The sequence below is a fragment of the Aedes albopictus genome, chromosome 2 (assembly GCF_035046485.1).
Source record: "Aedes albopictus strain Foshan chromosome 2, AalbF5, whole genome shotgun sequence".
NCBI lineage: Eukaryota > Metazoa > Arthropoda > Insecta > Diptera > Culicidae > Aedes > Aedes albopictus.
Window position 1 is genome coordinate 141,697,765 of NC_085137.1, and position 23,605 is coordinate 141,721,369.

Here is a 23,605-nt window from a genome sequence, read left to right on the forward strand (position 1 = left end):
ATCCGCGGAAGACTTTCTGGAGGAACTCCTGGTGGAATTTCTGAAGGAATTCCAGGAGAAATCTTCGGAGTATCCCCAAAGTAAGTCCATGTAGGAATTTCTGGAGGAATTTCAGGAGAAATCTCTGGAAAAATCCTTCTTGGATTTTCTAGAGGTAATTCTAGAGAAATTCCTGAAGAAATTTAATTTAGAAATCCAGGAGGAATTTCTAGAGGAATTTTTGGAGGAATTCTATGAGGAATTTCTGAAGAAATATTTGAGACTTCTTGGAGGAATGACTGGAGGAACTCCTCTAGGAATTTCTGAAGGTTTTTTTTTTAGGAATATCTGAAAAAATAAATCATTTATGAATCACTGGAATTATTCCTAGAGAAATTCTCGCAGAAATCCATGGAGGAATCCCTGGAGGAGATTGCCGAGGGATTCTTGGAGGGATTCCTGGAAGAGTTCGTGGAGATTTTTTTTATTTTCTGGAATAATCCGTGAAAGAATTCCTGGAGAAATCCCTAGAGGAAATCATCGAGGAACTCTGACTGAAATTTCTAGAGGAATTCCTGCAGGAATTGTTGGATAAATTCCTGAAAAAAATCCTGAAGAAATCCATGGAGGAAATCCTGGAGGAATTTCTCAAACAATTCCTGGAAGAGTTACGGGAGAAACTTCTTTGGGATTTGCTAAAGAAATCTGTGAAGGAATCCCTGGAGGAGTTCGTGGAGGAACTCCAGAAGGTATTTGAGATGGATTTTCTAAAGGAATTATTGGAGGAATTAATGGAGGAACCCCTTGAGGAATTCCCGGAGAAACTCCTTAAGGAATTCTTTGAGGTATTTTTGGAGAAATGCTTGATGCTTCCTGGAGGAATTCATGGAGAAATTGCTAAAGAAATTTCTGGAGGAATCTATGGAGGTAAACTTGGAGGAATTTTTGAAAGAGTTCCACGAGAACTTCCTTGAAGATTTTTTGGAGGAATCCGTGGAGGAATTCCAGGAAGAATCCCAGAGAAATTCTTGCAAGAAATCTTGCAGACATTCCCAGAGGATTCTCCGGAGGAATTCCTGGAGGAATTCTGGGAGGTATATTGGAGAAATTTCAGAAGGAATTTTTGGAGGAATTCGTTGATGAATTTATGGAGGAGTTCTTTAAGAAATTTCTGGACAAATATTTAAGGCTTCCTGGATGAATCCCTGGAGGAATTCCCGAAGAAATTCCTGGATAAATGCCAGAAGAAATCCATGGAAGTATCCCATAAGGAACTTTCGGAAGAGCTCTGTAGAAATTCCTGGACAAATTCAGGCAGAAATTCCTAGAGGATTTTCTGGAGCAATCCCTGCAGGATTTGCTGGAAATATTTCTGGAGGAATTTCTGAAGTAATTTTTGGAGCAATGTGCTGGAGGAATCCCTGGAGGAATTTATGGAGAATTCCTGGGGGTATTTTTGGAGGAGTTCTTTGAGGGATTTCTCGAGAAACTTTTGTGGCTTCTAACTTGGATGCTTTCGACTGCTGGGAGTTCGTACCGGGAGACTTTTACGGCTTTCAGTCTTTAGAGCGGTGTGATATCTTTCCAGATATCAACTGCTCGAGTCTACTGTTGAATAAAAACTGTCTTTATTTCATTCTTACAAGTTTACAAATCACTTAATTCTACATACATGGATTTGTTCTCTACACAATGCTTATCCTAGTGGGAGGTGCTTGGAGTTACTTTTCATTTAGGCAAACCAATCAGGGATCAATAAGAGGTTTGCAACAAGGATGGAATAATGAAGAAGGAAGAGAGAGAGAGAGTAACAGCGAATAAGGCATCAACGCTTGGTGCGTGATGCACTTGGCAGCAGTCTAAGTCATTTATATGTATGCAAGTATTATTGCCTGGGAACGGAGTACTATGCTGAAGGAGTCGAGTTACGGTTCATGTGGGGTTTTGCATTTGAAGTGATTTCTGAAGTGCCAATGACATGGGTCATTGCTATGTGACATTTGAGAATACATGAGAACGACGTGGGTCGTCGTTCTATGTTATTTGAGTATGAGTATAGGCTATAAATTATTTTAGGGTGCTGATTGTCGTTTTGTAACCAAGCAACAATTAGCTGATTATATGAAAGTTGTACGTTTTTGTCAAGTCGGTTACTGTGACTGTGGGAAAGTTACAATCACAGAACATGTGGTGAAGAAGTCAGGTGATTTATGATATGATGTAACTAAATACTCTACATCTTCCCCCTTTTGGAGAATGATGTAATAAAAATGGAATCATTCGTTATGACCTATCCTCCAAGTACCTCATCTAGAATGTTAATTATGTTTTCTCCCAACCGAATTGCACACTTTTTTTTTTTTTTTTTTGTTTTTTTTTTTTTTTTTTCATTTTTATGGATTTTTAGGTTCGGTTAATAGTTGAACTCTATTGCTTCACTGGAATTCTTGCTTTAAGTATTTGTATAAGTAATTGTAGTGTGTGTTTTCTTTAATTGCTAACGTTTATTTAGATTTTTATTGTTCTATTTTTATGGACTATTGTTTCTTTATGAGTGCTGTTATGTTTTACTGTACAATTTGGATCTGCTATTTTGGTTACTGTGAATGGTCCTATGTAAAACGGGTCAAGTTTTTTCCGATTTTCGTTTGTCAGATATACTAAATCTCCTATGTTTAAATCGATTTTATTGATGTTTTGATTGCATACGTTTTTACGTTTTTCTTTTTGGAAAATTAATTTGTTTCTAGCATTTGAGTTTGATGTTTGTAATTTATAGCGTAATTCTTGATAATATTGATCTGGACTATAAACTGGATTAATCATTAATAGGTTATCTTGCAAGTCATGCGGTAGTGTAGCTTTTCGACCAAATACAAGTTCGTATGGTGTATAGCCATGTTCAATATTTGGTGTGGTATTGTAAGAGAAGGCAAAAAATTTTGTCCAATCATCCCAGTCCGAATTGTGAGTATTGGTGAAGGATCTCAGATACTCATTGAGACATCTGTGGTTCCTTTCCAAAGCTCCGATTGTCTGAGGATGATAGGCTGTTGCAAATGTTTGCTTTATTTCTAATAATTTACAAATCTGTTCAAAAACATCGTTATTGAATTCAGTGCCTTGATCGGAATTTAATTGAAGAAAATTTCCATAAATCAAGATAAAATTTTCCACTAATGCTCTTGCCATTATAGAAGCTTCTTTTGTTGGTACTGGTGCAAGTACAATGTATTTCGTTAAATTACATTGTATAGTTAGAATGTATCTATTTCTATTGTTTGTAATGCCGAATGGTCCTGCGGTATCAATTGAAATTGTTTCGAATGGTTTAAAAGGGGTTGAAGTTACGATTACGGGCTCTTTAGTAACTTTAAACAGAGATACATCAGCTCCGCTATCTAAAATAAATGTACACTTACTGTTTGTCATTTCAACATATAAGGTTACGAAATTTACAGCATTTAAATTTATCGAATGAATTGTTGTTGAGGGGATGGACCCTGGTTCGCTTGGCCTAAAAAATTTACATTTTGATGGTGCCCTGCTGTCTGAATCGGAATTTGTTGAGGTAGATTTTGCATACATGGCATGTTTTGTGGCATAGGATGAATTTGTTCAGCATTTGTTACAAACATTTGTCGAGGTCGTTGGTCTCGCCGACCGCCTCGATTAAACCCGTAATTTTGGGGGGTTCGATTAAAATAACGCCCTTGATACCTGTGATAAGTATGCCTTCCTCTTTGTGCATTTTGGTTCCCTTCACGTCGGCCTCGATTATTTCTGGTATGATTATTATGCTTATGTGTACCATAAGTCATAATTTGTGAAGAGTTCTGTTGATTGGCTGCTGTTGGAGTAGCGTTTTCTTGTACTTTCTGCACAGCTTCATTGATATTGGAGAAGGTGCCGGCTTTTAAGATAATTTTTGTTTCATAGCTGGTGGTGCCATTAATTAAGGCATCTACTCCAGCTTTCGTGGCCATGGTCTTAGCCACCCCATCCGGGATGCCTTGGCCAACGTAAATGCTTTTCAACTTGTTGGTTAGTTTGTCTATTTCGTCACAAAAAATATTTGTGTCCCCTTTTTGTTTTGTTGTTTTTAATTTTGCTATTATGTTTGCAGGTGTAATTTGTTCTGAGCATCTTTGTTTGACATCATTGATAAGAGCATCGATTGTGTTAAGATTTTCCGCCAAGCCTAATCTGGCTTTTCCAGTCAGTCTGGTTTTTAAAAATCTTACTGCTGTTGCCACTTGATCAGCAGCAACATAATCCTTCAATAAATTCGCCGAATCCACGTAGGCGTCTAGATTTTCAGACGTTCCATCGTACACTTGTACGATGGAAGTTGCCGTTTTTATGTCGAATGGCATTGTTGTTACGTTTCTAGCTATACACTTTTTCAGTAAATTGTTAAAAATTACGGCGTAAACTACCGACTTGCAAGATACCGCTTTTTTATAATGCTTTAACTTTGTATTTAACAAAATAAGGGTTTCGTCAAATTCTTGACGAGCTGCTTTAATCAGAAAATTAAAATGTGAGCTTCCGATACGCGCCTCGTTTTCTAAGAGAAGGTCCGTAATATTTTTATATATTAACTTTACATTTCGTAATTTTTCATCAAGAGTGAATTTCAAATATTTTCGAAATGGAGCCTTTTTCAAGTTTGCTTTAATTTTGTGAATTTGTCCTATGAGAAGCTCGATTTCTCTTTCACCATTATTCATTAGAAATATTAATATTTGTTCGATGATCAAAGCATTACTTCTAAGTATTATTTTGCACTGTTAAAAAAAACATATCCGTTGATTTGTTTACGTTACCTTCCCGGTTGTCGCTCGATATGCGATCCTCGGCGTCTCGTTGCATCACATCGTTGTTGTTGTTGTTTGTATTGGCGCTGAGCCCATGCGCTTTCTAATCCCGCCGGTCGACTCCTGTCGACCGTGGTCTCGCCTGCAGTTGATTTGTTTGTTGGATTTTTGCACTTATTTGTGCTTTCACTTCATCACTATAAACGCCAACGGTGTATACTAACGGGTCACGAAACTGTTCTTATTCCACTTCGACGGTTTTTCATAATTGTTCGTATTACACTTGCAGCTTACTCGAGTTCTCTTTCAGGCACTAAACAGGGTTTTGCATGTTGGCTATTGATCTAGCAGCCTTCATTGCTTGCTTTTTGGTATGTATTTTGTACAGTTGGTAAAACATCACTGCTAACTGTAGACCGACTAATGCTAAAATGATGTTGAGTTTAAACTCGTGGTCGGCGTGATACTCTTCATGAATTGCAAGTTCATTCAGGATTTGGACTTGCGGGTCCCCTGAATTCTGAGCGGTTTTGGATTTATTATTACCCATTGTGGGTACTTCACAATTATTTTATAATTTAAACTGTTTCCGCATTTCAAGATTTTTCGCTTCCACTTGGCACTTTTTACAGTTTTAATTGACTATTGAATAAGTCTTCAGGCTCGGTTGCCTGTTCGCGGTCAGCCATGTGATATCTTTCCAGATATCAACTGCTCGAGTCTACTGTTGAATAAAAACTGTCTTTATTTCATTCTTACAAGTTTACAAATCACTTAATTCTACATACATGGATTTGTTCTCTACACAATGCTTATCCTAGTGGGAGGTGCTTGGAGTTACTTTTCATTTAGGCAAACCAATCAGGGATCAATAAGAGGTTTGCAACAAGGATGGAATAATGAAGAAGGAAGAGAGAGAGAGAGTAACAGCGAATAAGGCATCAACGCTTGGTGCGTGATGCACTTGGCAGCAGTCTAAGTCATTTATATGTATGCAAGTATTATTGCCTGGGAACGGAGTACTATGCTGAAGGAGTCGAGTTACGGTTCATGTGGGGTTTTGCATTTGAAGTGATTTCTGAAGTGCCAATGACATGGGTCATTGCTATGTGACATTTGAGAATACATGAGAACGACGTGGGTCGTCGTTCTATGTTATTTGAGTATGAGTATAGGCTATAAATTATTTTAGGGTGCTGATTGTCGTTTTGTAACCAAGCAACAATTAGCTGATTATATGAAAGTTGTACGTTTTTGTCAAGTCGGTTACTGTGACTGTGGGAAAGTTACAATCACAGAACATGTGGTGAAGAAGTCAGGTGATTTATGATATGATGTAACTAAATACTCTACAGCGGTCAGAACTAAAGCATGTGGCTTCCTGGAGGAATTACCGTAGGAATTTTTGAGGAATTGATGAAGGAATTCATGGAATCCCTGATATTCCTGGAGGAATTCTCGGAGGTATTCTTGGAGAAATTACTGCAGAATTTCCTGGAAAAATTCATGGAGAAATCGCTGGAGGAATTTCTCGAGGAATTCCTTCAGGAATTCCTGAAAGAATTCCGGGAGAAATTCCTTCATGATTTTCTGGAGGAATTCGTGAAGGAATCCCTGGAGAAATTCAGGTAGAAATTCCTAGTGAAATTTTTAGAGGAATAGAGGAATCCATGGAGGTATCCCTGGGGGAATTCCTTGAAGAGTTCCGGAAGACATTCCTTTTGGATTCGCTGGAGAAATGCCTGAGGAAATTCTGACAGATATGTCTAGAGGATTTTGTGAAGGAATTCCTGGAGGTATCCCTGGAGAATGTCTTTGAGAGCTTTCTGGAGAAATTGACGAGGCTTCCTGGAGGAATTTCTGGTGTATATTTGAGGAATTTATGAAGAAATTATGGATGTATTCCTGAAGAAATTCCTGGAGAATTTGCAGGAGGAATTCCTCGATGAAATCTTGGAGCAATTCTGCCAGACATTTTTGAAGGATTTTTTCCTAGACTTTTTTTTAGGTTTCTGGAGGAATCTCTGGAGATATTTCTGGATTATTTACAGGAGGATTTCCTGGAATAATTCTTTGAGGTATTTCTAGAGAAATATACGAGGCTTCCTGGAGAAATTCTTGAAGGAGTGGCTGAAGGAACTGCTCGGGGAAATTCTGAAGGAATTCCTGGAGAATTTCCTGGAAGAATTCTGTGAGAAATTCTTTTAGGATTGTCTGGAGAAATCCGTGGAGGAATTCCTGGAAAAATCCCTAGAGGCATCTTGGAGCAATTTCTGGAGGAATTCCGGGAAGATTTTCTAGGGGAATTTCTGGAGGAAATCATGCACGGGTCCTTGGAAGAATCCTGGAAATATTCCTGTAGGAATCTCTGTAAATTGCAAAAAGGATTCCGATCTAAATTTTCTATCCAGGAATTTTGACTCAATCTACGGAGTGATAGTTTACTTATTTCAACAAAAGTACATATTTGAAAAGAACCATCGACATTCCCAGACCACTGCGTAGCACCATTCTCCATCGTCCCACCCACGACCGTCGTCGTCTTCGTTGATAAGCCATCAGTTCGGTGCAGCAGTGTTCACGGCGGTAGAAAATTACGTGTAATCGTGGGAATATGAAAAGTTTTACGTCGGTGTTGTTGTCGTCGTCGTCGCCGGTCCTCTTTGCTGCTGCTGCTGTTGGTAATTACATCGAAGCCTGACCGAGCCGCCGTGCCGCCGGTGCGACAGCTAGCCGAACGCATTTCTCTGATTGTTACTTATTGAAGTGTAGGCTTTGTGATGCGTAAATTGTGCCGCTTTTTTTTCGAGAGGGAGACAGTCTTCACGGCCATGGGCACGTGGTCTTTGGACAACCATCAAACGCACAGACGACGGCGAAACAGAGAAGCGCAAATTTTATCACTTTTTAATTGACACGTTTGGGAGTCCGGGGAAGTTGTGGGAGGCAGGGATCCCATGGGGAACCAGAGAATGGGGCCATTATGAAACGGATGCCATAAATGTGCACCATCCGGTAGATGAAAATGATGGCGGCAGCAATTGTGGCGACGACGACGGCCTTGCCAAATAAACAGAGCATAAGTGTGCTAATGTCCTGAATCCTGATGCTTTGCGAATGGAATTGGTTTCGATCACAATTCCGGACTAGGCACAGGGACTCCGATATGGCGAGAGGAGAATTATCATAATGATGATGACGGAGACGTTTGTTGAATCTGGAGCGTCATCCGATACCATCGATATGATTGATTGCTGGAGGAACAGTGTGAATTGTGATCCGAGATTTCAGGAATGAGGAAGTATCAGCTATCTGCTGTTTGTATTAGCTGTTTGAGTGGTTTAGTGGATTTGGTGTTGATTTAAGCATTAACAACTGGATTGAGCCGCTTTTTAGTGTTCAAATCGAGCTTAGGTTTTATTCTATTTATTTGCAAGATAAAAGTCTGAATGACTTTAGACTGTGTGCTTTTCGTTAATAGATAAAGTGAAACATTGACAGAAATGCATGATACCTCCCCCTTTGCACCCTCCCTCCTTTTGTTGATAGCCGAAAATACGTGCCTTTTTTGTATTTTTTTTTTACTAATTCTACAAGTTTTTGCTCAAATGTCATCGTTTCACTAATCATCAATAGTTTCGACCGATCCTTGACATGCAATGTATCACAGCCCATCACAGTCTGTTGAAGTTTTCATACCAGCGCTATTCTAAGGCCTCCAAAGTACTCCGAAGTTTGTGTCACAAGTCCAACATTCTAACCCAAATTTTATACACGATGAATGATCACAGAACATAGTTTACGGTACTCACGAAGCCTCAAAGCATCTCTAGAAAATTCATGGTACATGAATTGGGTGATCTAGGTCATTAAAACTACTCTGGAATTTCTCAAGATCTGTTGGATCTATGTATCATCATTTGTGTTCACTCTGTTCAAGAAATTTAGTCACGGTGGTATCCATTAGACCTCGCAATGCTACGAGCAACTCGACATTGCGGTAGTTGGACATTCCTTTAAATACAAATGGCCTCCAATATACTTTGAAGTTTGGGTTACGATATCTACATACTGTACCATGCTGTATTTACATATAAAAAATATTCGTGGAATGTAGTGTATATTGCTATATTGCTGATGCAGCCTCAGTGTACAACTATAATGCTTCTAGTACATCTCTTGTTTCTCTTCACTCTGTCGGCATAATTCTTTCACGATTGTGTCTGTTGCGCCTCATAAAATTACGAGTATCTCTATGTGTTACTAGTTGAGTGTCCACTGGCATATACCTAAATGGACAACAATTTATTTTGAAGTACAGTGACCCCACAATTTATGAATCGGCAAAAATGACCACAGTTTATGGATCACTCCATTTGATCAACATGGTGATTCATAAATAGTGTACAAAAATTAAGGTGATTCATCGGCGTGGGGTCACTGTATGTGACGCAATATCTGTAACTGTTTAGATATTTTTATTGTAGCGAATGCTCGCGAAATATAATCTAAGTTACTCTTAGAGCCTCAGAGTTCTTCTTCTTCTTTTGTATGGTCCCACTGGAACTTGGCCTGCCTCGCTTCAACTTAGTGTTCTTTGAGAAATTCCACAGTTATTAATTGAAGGGCTTTTTTTGCCTGCCATTGCATGAATTAGCATATTGTGAGGCAAGTACAATGATACACTATGGCCAGCGAGTCGAGAAAATTTTCCCGACCAGAACTGGAATCGAACCCGCCGTCTCCGAATTAGCGATTCAAAGCCTTAACCACTAGGCTAACTGGAGATCCAAAAGCAGAGCCTCAGAGTGCAATTCTGATAACTTAGCAACATTTACTTGGTGATCTAGGTCATCCAAATTATTTTGGAAATAAGACCTTCTAGCTCTACAAGCTCTAGTCCTCTATCTCTCTAGTTTATCGGTGTGAATCTTTCACGCCAGAAATTGCTCTAGGGTACTCCAGATTTTTTCTCCAAAAATTCGTCAATGAATTCCTCTACAGGTTCCTTTAAAAAATACTCCTAGGATTCCTGCAGGAACTCCTATTGGAATTACTCCGAGATCATCTCCAGGGATTTCTTCAGAATTTTCTGAAGAAATTGCTCCAAAAATTTCTCTAGCAATTCCTTTAAACAATATAATTGTCATTACTCAAAAAATCCTCCGGGTATTCTTTCAAAGATCATCCAGGAATTCCTTAACAAATTTATCTAGAAAATCCTCAAAAAAATCTTCAGGAATCACACCAGGGATCAATCCAGGAGTAATTCCATGAATTTGTCTCGTGATTGCTCCGAGAATTCCTCCGGGGATTTGTTCGGATTTTTTTTTTCAAGAAAATTCTCCACGAAATCTTTCAAATACTGCTCCAGAAATGCATACAGGAGTACCTCCTGGAATTCCTTCAAGAATTCTTTCAGGCATTCCTGAAAGCATTCCTACAAAAATTCTTCCAAGAATTTCTCCAGGCCTTCCTCCAAGAATTCTTTCAAAAGTTACTCCAAAAAATCCTTCAGATATTGCTCCAAGACTTTCATAAAAAAAATCCTCAAAGAATGCCTCTAGGTATTTCTTTTTTTATCTGTATTAACGAGCCCTAGGCTACACACCAAAATTATTGAAATGCTTCCAGCACGCCAAAAATCAGCAAAAGAAATTGCTGAATTTCAGCAACATTTTTGCTGAATTTCAGCACAACTTTGCTGATCAACTGTCAAAATTGCTGGATGGTTCAGCAAGTTGAAAAATAATTGCTGATTACTCACACATTAGCGAGTTTGTCGGGAGTGGGATTCGATCCCAGGTCCTCGGCGTGATAGTCATGTGTTCTAACCATCCAACCAGGCCCGCTCCACAGGTATTTCTTTAAGAAATTGTGCTAATAATTCCACCAAGAATTCCTTCAGGAATTGTTCAAGAAATTCCTTGAAAATTCTTCCAGGAATTCCTCCAAGAGTTCTGTTAAAAATTCCTTCAAGAATTCCACCAGGAGTTTCTCCTGATAATCATCTGAAACTTCTACCAAGAATTCCTCAAACAATCTTTTTAGATATTTCTCCAAGAATTTCCGAAGGAATCAAGATTTCTGCCAAGAAATTCTTCAAGAATTCTAGTAATTTATCTAAGAGTTCTGTCAAAAATTTCTACGAGAATCCCACTAGGATTTTTTCCAGGAATTCCTTCAAGAATTCCACCAGAAATTTCTCTAGATAATCCTCTAAAACTTCTACCAAGAATTCATCAGAGAATCCTTCTAGGTATTCTTCCAAGAATTTCCCCAGGAAGCCCATCAAGACTTCTGCCAAGAAATTCTTCAAGAATTCCTCCAGGAATTCCTCAAAGAATCCTTCTAGATATCCTTCTAGAATTTCCCCAGGAAGTCCATCAAGACTTCTGCCACGAAATTTTACAAGAATTCCTCCATGATTTTCTCCAAGAATTCCTCCAGGAATTCATCTAGGAATTTCTCCAGGAATTCCTCCAAGAATTCCTTCAGGAATGTCTCCGAGAATTCCTCTAGGAATTTCTCCAAAAATCTTCGAAGAATCCCTCCAGAAACGCCAAGAAATTTTTCAAGGAATTCTCACAGAAATTACTCCAGGAACTGCTCCAAGAACTTCTTCAGGAATTGCTTCAGGAACTTCGTCAGAAACTCCTCGAACAATTCTTCCAGGAATTCCACCAGGGATTTCAAAGATTCTCTTCCAGGAATTCTCCAGAAAATCCTTTATGAATACGTTCAGGGTGCCTCAGGAAACCTTTAGAAATTCCTCAAGATTTTCTCCTGAGATTTACTCTAAGAAATCGTCCGAAGGTTCCTTCAGATGTTTCCTCAGAAATTCCTCTAAAAATTTCTTAAGGAAGTGCGCCAAAAATTTCTCCCGAAATGACTACAGGAACACCTTTAGGAATAACTGGATGTATTCCTCTAGGATTATTTTCGGAAATTCTTCTAGGAATTCCTTTAAAAAATCTTCTTGGAATTCCACCAGGAATTCCTCCAGAAATTCCCCACAAATTACTCTGGAAATTCCTCCTCTAATATCTTCAGGAATTCTATCAAGAATTCCTCCAGGAATTCCACCAAAAATCCCTCAAGGAATATCTCCAAGAATTCATCCAGGAATTCCTCCAAGATATCTGCCTAGAATTGCTCCTAGAATTCCTACAGAAATATCCCTAAGAATTTCATCAGGGATCCCTCTTGGACTTCTGCCAAGAATTCCTCCGAGAATCTCTTCAACATTTTCGCCAGAAATACCTCCCGGGATTTTTTTTTCAAGAAATTACTACTAAAATTCATTCAAAAATTCCTCTAGAAAATTTCTTCATAAATACCTCCTGAAGAATCTTGGAAACCTACAGAAATTCCTCAAGAAAATGTGTGAGCTTCGTGGCCGTGCGGTTAGCGGCATCAGTCGTTTAGGCGTATTGTGAGTGCCACGGAGTGAGGGTTCGATTCCCGCTCCAGTCGGAGGAAGCTTTTCGTCAAACGAAAAATTCTTCACTGGTCCACTGGGTGTTCCATGTTGTCCGTTGCCTAATGTAAGTGATTGTTCAGTCAATGTAACCTCTGGTTGAAGACGGTGTAGTGTCTTTTTAATACTCTTAGGTTAACTCCAGGGATTCCTCAGAGAATTCCTTCAGGACTACTTTCAAAAATTCTAGAAATACTACTTTCAAAAATTCTAGAAATACTCCTTTAATTTAGGAAAGAATTCCTCCAAAAATCCGACCAGGAATTCCTTCAAGAATTCCTCCAAAAATTTCTCCTAAAATTCCTCCAGGATTTTTTTTTTCAAAAAATTCTCCAGATATTCCCCCAGACTTCTGCTAAGAATTCCTCCAAAATCTTTCAAGAATTTCTACAGGAACTCCTAGAATAATTTCGCTAAGACCTGCTCCAATTATTCTGTCAAAAATTCTTCTAGAAATTTGGCAAGGGATTCCTTTAAGAAATTCTCTTGGAATACCTCCAGGGATTTTTCAATGAGTATATTCTTTTTTCTTTAAAAAAGACACAGACACGTTCAATGCTTCCAGTGAGCTTTTTCGTTCTTTGAAGGAAGCACGACACTAGACAACGGACTAGCATGCAATGCTCAGTGGCACAGCCGAAAACTCAGGAATTCTTCCAGGAAGTCCCTCAGAAATTCCTCCAGAAATGCCTTCAGGAATCCCCCAGGAGCTCCTCCGAGAATTCCTCCAGGAATTCCTCCAAAATATGCGCCAAGAATTCCTCCAACAATCCCTTCCACAATTCCCTTCCAAGAATTTCTTCGGGAATACCTCCCAGACTTCTTTCAAGGATTTCACCAAGAATCTCTCTAGGGATTTCTTCAGGAATTCCTTGAAGAACTTTTTCTGGAATTTCTCCAAGAATTCCTACAAGAATGCTTCCAGGAATTTCTTTAAGAATTTCTTGAACAAATGTCTAGAGGAAATCCCGGAGGAATTCTTGGAGTACTTTCTGGAAGAAATCATGTTGTTTTTTGTGAAAGAATTTTTAAAGAATTTCATGAGGGAATTCTCAGAGGAATTCCTGGAGGATTTTCCGGAGAAATTCCTGGAGGATTTCATGGAGTTTTTCTTCTAAGAGTTCATGAAGTAATTTATGGAGGAATTCCTAAAATAATACATAATGTATTTTCCGGATGAATTCCTGGAGTAATAATTGGAGGAATCCCTAGAGCCATTTCTGGAGGAACTTCTGGAATATTTCTTGTAGGAATTCCTGGAGTGTTTCCCGGAACAATTCTAGAGGAATTCCTGGATTAATTCCAGGAAGAATTCATAGGGTAATTCCTGGAAACATTCCTGGAGGAATTCCTGGAGGGACGAATGATGTAATTCATGGAAGAATTTCTGAAGGATTCGGTAAGCAGCATTCAAAATAATAAATATCTATATAAAACATGTCAAAAATTTAAAGAGGTGTTATTTCTGTAACTCAAGAAAAATAGTTGTAAAGTGACCAATTTATCTAGAAAATCATTAATATCTTTTGAACGGATTGACGTAGCAACATTCTCCGCACACGAAAATATGTGTTTTGGAAAGCTCTAAAGGTGGTTCTTTGACGACTTTGATGAGAAATTTGAAACAAAAAATATAGATCGATAAAACTATTTGTTCTTGCGCCACCTTATGAAAACTATGGAAATGCTTTAAATTTGGTCAAAACTGGTTTTTTTTGCTTTATCTATTTTATTTCAAATAGCTTATCAAAGTTGTTCAGAAAATAACTTTTAGAGCTTTCAAAAACGCACATTTTCGTGCGCGGAGAATTCCTACGTCATTCAGTTCAAAAGATATGATTTTCTAGTAAATTCACTTTACAACTATTTTTGCTTGAGTTACAGAAATAAAACCTCTCTAATTTGTTGATATGTTTTAAAAGAATATTTCTTTTTTTGAATGCTGGGAAAATATATTTTTTTTATCTTTGCCCAAATCCGTTATCGCCTTTTGAATAAACTATGATCAAAGAAAAACGTTCATAACTTTTGCTCCAAAAGAGATAACGATCGTATCTGCGCACGAAGCGACGCGTTTTCAAATGCTCTAGAAGTGATTGTTGAGAAACTGAAACTGAGAAAGATACAGACAGAAAACCGGTTTTTCTTGAACCGGTTACTCAGATAAACTCATATAAAAAACAATAGATCATTGATGTGTTCAGAAAAGTTGTTGAAAAGATTAGAGCTATCCGATAGTGATCCGATCCGATAGAGATCAAGAGCTATCCGATAGTGAGCTAGTTGATTCTAGATTTATGCGCTAGATGGCGTTAGTAATTCTTAGAAATTCTAAACTTCTGTATCCCGAGAATGGATTAATGAAGCCACTTGTAAAGAGAGGCGCCACCGTAAATGACCATGAACACTGTGCGAGCTGCGGGGTTATGTCAAACGCGCAAGGCTACGGTGGCACTATCTGTTCATTCCATAGCTGTCGTTTTAGTTATTTTAGTGATCCATTGAACCATATAAAAGACTGTCTTCGGCAAAATTGATCGAGCATCAAGAGTTATTCGATAACAAGCTAGTTGATTCTGAATATATCCCCTAAGCGGCGCTAGTAAGAAATTCATAACTTCTGTATCTCGAAAATCAGACAACATATAAGAATATCGTCATCGATAGAGTTGATCAGAACATTCGGAACTCTCCGATGATAACCTATTCATTTTGAATTTTCAGCTAAGTTTACCCAGATATCAAGGTCTATTTGATGCATATTCAATTATGTCAAATTGAGCTTGTTCTATTGCTTTAATTTTTTGTTTCAAATTTCACAAATAAAAAGTTGTGAGTGCGATTTGTGAGCTCAAAATCGTAAGTAGCTGCAAAAGTTGGCCATTGTGGTGGCCATCTTGGGATTTTAACGAGTTTGTCCTCAATAAACGAGAAGTTTGTATCAGTTACATGTATCAGTAATTATCCAGTTACATATCATACATAAACTAGTTGTTAATCGATTGAAACAGTTGCAATTTGTTTATCTTGTTGTCGTAGATAATTTGGTAAAGCCCAAAATTCCCTTTATTCGTGTAAACCAAATATTATCTGGTATCAGGTATCAGAAGGCCGGCTCCAGAGGCACGTTATCCTTTATTTGGGACATTTGTGCCATCGACATACATGTAAGCCTATTTCGTCATTTACCTGAGGGAGATGGGACAAGGGATGGGAATTTGATTAGAAAAGGGAAAGGTTATGAAATAGGAAGGGGTACTCTAGAAGACGGGATGAACGCATAATCGCAACGAGAGCTCACAGCCCATACCACAACGGTTTTAATCAGTGCCATCGAAAGCATCCTCAATATTAAAGAAATCACCCAAGCAAAAACTACGTTTGAGTGAGTACTTTCTTGAAAAAGTATACAGCTTTGTGTAAAAGGGTCACTGTGGAAATCCCAAATTGGGAGGAATGTGAGTTTACATGAACAGGCATGTTAGCCAGACGAACATCACAGATGTGATAATCAACGATGCGTTTCAAGCATTTCAGAAAGAACAAGTTAACCAGAAACATCTGGAACTCATTCCTTCTATAAACAACGCACGCACCCTTTGGGATAAAACTATGAAGTAATTTCACGCCATGAAAATACCCAATAGAAAGCTACAAGAGTTCAAAACATGTTTGAAATACTCAAATCCCACTGGTGAAAAATAGGGGTAAACTCCATTTGACACATTCCACGCATTACGTTTTGCGCGAGAATCAAACTTTTGCTTCCAAAAATGGTTATGTTGTTAAACACATCCCAACCAGTATATCAAACGATCAGATTTGATTAGAAGATTCATTTCATGCTTTGTAAATTAAAATAGAAACTTTTTACTTCAAGATATATTAAGAAATAGAGCGTTACGGGACACCGCCGCAAAAAATGTCAAATTTTGATTTAACGCAAAGAATAAGCTACTTTCTTGAAACATTTTTCTAAGTTTTAAGTACTATTTGAATGTATAAGTAATTATCTTCATTTTGGTGCAAAAAGAATCAAAATCGACACCTAGAGCACTGAAATATCGATCAACGAAGTTCAAAAACCGCGGTGTAGAAGTGCGTGGAATGTGTCATTTGCTCCTGGAGATTTGAAGTAAGCAGAGCTTTTTAGTGCCCACTAAATCGATTCTATAGCAACAATCCTCGTGGCAGAAGCTAGTGATTTGTAGCTTTACAAAAGACTGGTTTATCCGAAGATATTTTGAACTTGAACCGATCAGAGTTCCATTCAGGAATACCTCATGCGGTCCGCACAGACCGCAGAGGACAAGCTTCTTTCATAGCAATAATTATGGTATACCACAATGGAGGGCGTTGTAGTAACAACACCACAATGAAACTCTCTTGGAGTAGCAATGGAAGCGAGTTGTCCATAAAATGTGGTCGCAACAAAATAGTACAGGTTCCCCAGTTTGTTGAGCAGGGACACCTGAATACACAAACTTTGCGAAGGAAAACTCAAAAGTGCAAAGAAGGTCAAATGGAGACTCCTCATCTGACAAATGCCAATCAGTCAACTCATGACAAATTCTGCTTATGCAGAGTTGGGTTAGGTGCAATTCTATGTTAAGTTTTCCAAGAACTGTACTACCTAAGTATTCCATCAAACTGCATCATCTCAAATTAATGTTTGAGCTACTTCAGATGACATAATCATCATAGCAATACTGCCAAATATCAGCGAAAAGATGCTGAAAACAAGAGCTTGCTTGAAGGCATCCATGAGGAAAGGTTGAAACATACTGTTAACGTTATTCTAAAACATAGCATGCTCGAGGCACGACACTTCAAGCCAAACATTTCAATAGGTCCTATCTGCATTTGAGAGGCACTCTTTGTTTACTTTCTCTTTCAATTATTGCAATGTAATGGTACATTTTTCAACTATTTTTGCAGTACAAATTAAAAGACGATTGTTTTGACCATCGTTCAATGCAAGGAAACAATCATAATACAAATAAACAGCTGAGATATTAACGAAAGAGAAGGAAACCAAAGAGAGCCTCTCTTCTGCAGATAGGACCTTTAGACATGTTTGGCCTATAATGAAAGAAGCAAAACTGGGTTCACAAGTAACTTATGTATAACTCTACGAAAATTAACTTTTGGAAGTAGAGCCACTTGAGCTACACAGGATTTTTACGCTGAAAACTGATCTGAGGTTTCCTAGCCGTAGCCACTACCCAAACTAGACAGGATTACACTTTTCACAAACACAGCACAACAAGGAAACATCAACGACAAACCAAATCGGTGTCAATTGAAAAACTCCAATGGCGAAAACGCATTAAGCGAACCCATATAGGTACTAATGTAAGCTAATTTACAGCATTTGAATAATTCCGCCCTCATTTAGCCTAAAATTTGAGACTTAAGAAGGGCAACTGATTATCTCGGAGAAACGCAAGGTCCACTACACCATTGCTCCGGTTAGCGCAGTAAGGGCGTGGAGGACGCCCTAATTCTCCACAGGCTCCGTTTGTGGTTAGGTTTTTATAAGACCAACCCCCCCCCCCCCTCTCTTAGCATTCATTCTTTGGCAAGGTAAGCATAAAGTCGCCTAACACCATGAATTAGGGGTCACCTGTTTAGCGGACTCTTACCACTGGATCAGGCGGTTCGTAGTGTTATTCTTAGCCAATTGAGACAACCACTACCGACACTACACAGCTATCTAGGCTGATCGGGAAAAGAAGTTAATATTGATGGTCAACTTCCAAATGAGCCCAAACAGCCGTCAATGTCCTCAATAAACGAGAAGTTTGTATCAGTTATATGTATCAGTACCTGTGGTAGATCCTCTATTAATGTCCGTTTTCACTTCGTTTACTTCGTACGCACGCGAGTGCAACACGATTGGTAATGCGCGTTGATTGATTGGGTCAGTCTCTTCCCTACCGTGCGCCAGCATGGTTGGTCATATTCCGCAGCGCGTGTGGCATTAGAAGATAACATTAAATAGATCTTTTATGATCGTTACCACAGTACCTAATTATCCAGTTACATATCATACATAAACTAGTTGTTAATCGATTGAAACAGTTGCAATTTGTTTACCTTGTTGTCGTAGATAATTTTGTAAAGCCCCAAAATTCCCTTTATTGGTGAAAAGCAAATCTTATCTGACACAAAGCCGTAAACGATTTGCCTCCCAAGTCATTCTCAAACGCCGTGTGTAATTAACGAATCCATTCAATTTGCAGTTTATGTTTCTCGAAAATCAACTGTACAACGTATGTGATAGCGATCTACTGGCACGCCTCGCCTCGTTTCGCTTTGTTGTGAATACAAATCGTTCGTCAACCTGAGCAGAGTCACCTGTCTTTCGACTGTAGTATTACTACATCTTCCGCAACGGTCACGCTTTTCTCAACAACAACAGCCATCTAGAATGAACCTTTATCGCGTTCATCACAATCATAATCATCATCATCAGTGGTTGGCATCATTGCCCCTACTGCGTCGCTGATCGTGACGTCGTGACCTGAACGTGTGAGTGACGTCGCCAACGGCAGCAGCATCCACCCCCTATTCATGAATCGCAACCGTGCCGGGTGGTCTGTCTGTACAACCAACCACCCCCAACGACAAGGTGTTCATTGTCGCTCGCGATTCACGTCACTCGATTTGCCAAAGGGGACAAACTTGAATGTTGGTTCGGTTCACCAGCGACCGACGACGATGACCGAGAGAGTCAACTTGGCACATGGCATCCTCCCCGGTGCAACCCGAGTCGCCACGCCACTCGCTGTGCCATGCGCCCGGTTGCATTGAGAACCATGGCGGCCGCCGGCGGCGGTGCATCAGCATCGATTGAGGTCGACCACACCATCGCAGTTGCGGAGTTGGACATAAAAACTTATGTTGTGTCAGCGGTGAGGCCAAGAGGTGAGGCGGAGTTCGGTCTTACGACCGACAACGGTGCAACGGTTGAAGACACTCACCATGATGCGAGTTCCCCTTTACGGAAGAACCGAAACGCTGTTGTGACACGAAGGCACACGGGAGCGATGTGCAGAGAGTGGAACAGAGTCAGAACAAAGAGTGAGCAGAAATAGAGCTTACTCTTTTTGCCCCGAATGGAATGTTGTAACAATTATTAAACAAATAGGTAGTAAGTTATCAGAAAGCGTGTTAGCTAATCTTTGAACCTTGTTACATATACAGTAAGGACCCGATTTTCCTTGTAGCATTTTAGACTGACAAAATCAGGAAATTTTTTAAAATATTTTTTTTATGCATGAATAATTGTTTTGAGCTTGTCACAGAAAGAGGCATGCAAATGAGGGGGTCACGGAGATAGGTGGGAAGAGTCATTCATTCGGAGAGACATGAACAAAGTTCACTGTTAAGTTATAAATTGTCGTTTTTTATTAATTATCTCTTTTCCGACGAGTTCGATGCCAATAATGGTAACCCTGACGAGATTTGAATTGAACACGCAAATTGAACACGTAGTCTCATACTGTCCGAATAGGCTACGTTTCTGCTGCCGTTCCACTTTAATTTCCAGAGCTAAAGCTCTAATGAAACTCTGGAAAAATCATTGAAGAAATTTTTGGGGGAATTCCTGCAGAAATGACTCGAGGAATTACGGGCTGTAATTCTCAATGCATTCCTGAAAGAATCCGAGTTTCTGTAAATGAAACAATCCTTACTGTAATCTCCAAGGAAATCCCTACAGGCAACCCTAAAGAAATTCTTGTAGCAATTCCTGAAAAATCATTGGAGGAATTCCTATTGCAATCGTCGAAGAAATCTCTGTTAGGATCAGATGAAATTCATTGAGAAATTAATGGAAGAATTCCTGAAGAAAAGAACTGGAGAAATTCCAGGACGAATCACGAATCAGTTCCAGGATAATTTTCAACAAGAATTTCAGAAGCAATAACAAGAGATTTTCCTACAGTAATGTCAAGAGGTAACCCTGTAAAATCCCAAGAATTTCTATATGAGTAATAACTGGCATTAAAAGAGGAACATTTTTAGAAAAATCTAGAAGGACCCCCGAATGAATCCTAAGAGGAATTCCTGAAAAATTCCTAAATTTATTCATCAGTAGGCCAGCACCAGAGTCACGTTCTCCTTTTTCCTCCATTTGGGAAATTTATGCTTTCCGTAGATTCATTCATGGATGATTTCACGGAGCAATTCATAGAGGAATCATTTATTGCAGAACTATCTACAGAAATCTCAGAATTTAACACTAGAGGAGTTCTGTAGAAATGGAACTGTAAAAAGCCCTGTAGGAAAATCAGCAAGAATTTCTGGAGGGATTTCAACAGGTGTTTCTGAAAGAGTATCAAGGATAGCTTCTGGAGGAATCACAGGAGGAATGCTTGAAAAAATCTTATAGGGAAACATCTGAATGGATCGTTATGGAACCCCCGGAACAATTTTCGGCCAAATTCTTGGAAAACCAGCAAAAATACCTGCCTGAAGCGAAACAGACATCTTTAACCCTTCAGCGCGCGCGCTGTTGTAAAAAGTACAACACTACCGAAAAACCTCGCTCATCGTACGCAGCGCGAGCGTGGTGCAGTTTCGGTTGCTTGATGGCGCGCGTCCTGAAAGGTTAAAGCAATCCAAGCAGGAAGTCTACAACATAAATCTCATCATAGCTTTCTGAAGCAATCCCAACAAGTAAACCAGGAGGAATCCCAGAGATGTCGGAAAAAAGAAGTGAATTGGTAGACTTGTAATCACGACATCAGGCAACGTTTATTGTTTGTTCTATTCCCGAGGAAATTGAAAATAAGTCTTTATGACCACATAGCCAATCAGCAGAGTGCTGAGGAGACGAGTTCGATTTCCGGTTGGCCCAGATACGTTTTATAATGGAAATTTACATAACAGTAACAGTTATGTTACTTGTGTATAAAATATTTTAATGACTACCTCATATGCATAATAACAAGAATTTTCAGAATTTTAAGACGATATTGGTTTACAACATTGGCTAGGGTTGGGTGCTAAAATGACATAAATGTGTTAGTTTGCAAAAAAAAGTTACACGAGACTTGTTCATTGCGTTTTTTTTATATGGCGCCTAAAGACATTAAATGAATAAATATGGATTATAGAATGACAATGTTGAGTGAAAAAACATTTTTATTTTTCAACTTCAAAAACCCGATTTAATCCACCTATGGTGAACAGAACCCTTCTTACACTTATTAAAACTATTGTTGTATTATTTGTATTTAACATATTTATTTTGTTTGATGGACCAAAAGTTCTAGAAAATATTGTGGATTTGGCATCTAGTGAATTGGTTTCCAAAATAGCATCATGGACCATGGACTAAACTACCAGAAATACCAGACACCTTCTAGAATCTTGCATGATTTTTTTTTAAATAGCTTACATATTCTGGAATATTGTATCAATTGTTAACTGCCAGAAGATCTTGAATCGATTAACAAATGGATAAGAAAATCAGCGAGATACACTTTGTCTAATATCTCCTAATCAGTCGAATAAATTAGCACAGAAGTACTTGGTATTCATGGTTATGGTGTAAAAAGGACAAAAATGATATATCTACTATGTTAATCAGTTTTGGAATTAGCTAGTTATTTTGGCTGTCCAGTTCTTGCATTTTTCCCACAATATATGAATTTAAAGCTTTAATTTAACATATTGTTAGTTTTCATAGAATTCCTGTTTATTTGTAAATTGTTATTTATAATTTTATTGAAAACAATAACCTGCTAGTATACACTTTATATGAGGTCAGCATTATAGCATTATTAATTGAACAATAATTTCCCATAGACTGGTCAAAAGCTCATGCAAGATAACAAGCGAATATAATAATAAATAAAAAAAGGAATTTATTGAAATACTCTTCGAAAGATATCTCAGTAACCAAATGTCCAAACGAACTAAAATGGTAGGGCCTTTTACAAGGATACTGTAGCTTTCATTTGGTGCTAAGAGAACCCAAATCGGTTGACAGACGGCTGAGATATTTATTATGATACACTTAGTCAAAAATCTCTCAAAAGGTTAACCTGTATTACTCCCAAGTACTCTTTGAAAGATATCTCGATAACCAAACGTCTAATCCTAATAAAATTGTATAGGGTTCTACAAGGATGTTATAGCTTTCATTTGATGCCACGAGAACCGAAATCGATTGACAGATGGCTGAGATATTTATTATGATACCGTCGTTGGGGGTGAGAATGGGTCAAAAAAGGATACTCAAAGATTGTTTGCTAAATAACAAATGCAGTTGAAGTCGGAATAACTTTTTATTTGGTATGCACACTCTTCTATATGGTAATGATAGTTTGGCAAGAAAGTATCACATTATATGAATTGTCTATTAAACTACAAATGATTGAAAATTGACCCAATCTCACCCCTTAGAGGGGGTGAGAATGGGTCAAAGTATTCGAAGTCCTCTATCTAAGAATACAAGTTAATTTTATTCATCATATCTAGTAAACCTACTTAAAATACAATGTAACCATGTCGAATAAAAACTTAGGTATTTTTAAAAGATGATTAATCCACCTAAAAGGGCTAATACAATCGAAAAAATGGTTGAAATTTGATAAAATAAAGTTTGTATGTTGTAACGCCATTTTAGCCATCATAATCATCCTCGTTTAAAGTTCCAACCTCCATGAGAGGAGGGGGGATTACAATAAGGGAGAGGCGCATTGAAAGATTTATTGAAAAAAAAAACATAATATTTTTCGACGTTCGTTCGTTTTGTCATGTTACCGGTTTTATGGCCCCGGTATTTCCTGGATGCCACTACCATCTGCAGTTTCACGATACTTCCTTAAAGTTTCAAAAATGAGGAGAGAAGAAGAACGCTTCTAAGTCTATTTTGTGCGCTTATGATATTGCAGTACACTAAAGATTAGCTAATGATTAGACGAACTGTCCAACCAAACGCATGGGTGTATTGTTATAAATGATTTTAGATACTAAACGTATTCACACACTCGCTTCACACGTCTTGACATGTTTTCGAAAGAAAGCGTGCTTTCATTAAGATACGGTACACATGGCATCACTAAAACGTCAAATGGGGACTGGATAACAAGTTGAATTTTTAGTTGAGGTTATATGCACTCGATAACTTGCTTGACCCAATCCCACCCCCATTCTTAATATTTAGACATAGGGTCGAAAATATTGAATTTTTACATAAAAAGAACAATGCCAGCCCGTTTTTTTAATTGCATCAACCAGGTAATATCTACAGCTAACCACTTATAAGAAAATGTATGGTTAGGTGCTTGTGTTAAACATTACGAGGGAG

General features: G+C 38.4%; 1 protein-coding gene across 4 annotated transcripts in view; it reads right to left on the minus strand.

Annotated features, from left to right (window-relative positions):
- LOC115258710 (rab3 GTPase-activating protein catalytic subunit) overlaps positions 1 to 23,605 on the minus strand; it is an 86,384-nt gene that overhangs the window by 54,445 nt on the left and 8,334 nt on the right. The gene's annotated exons all lie outside the window — the stretch shown is intronic.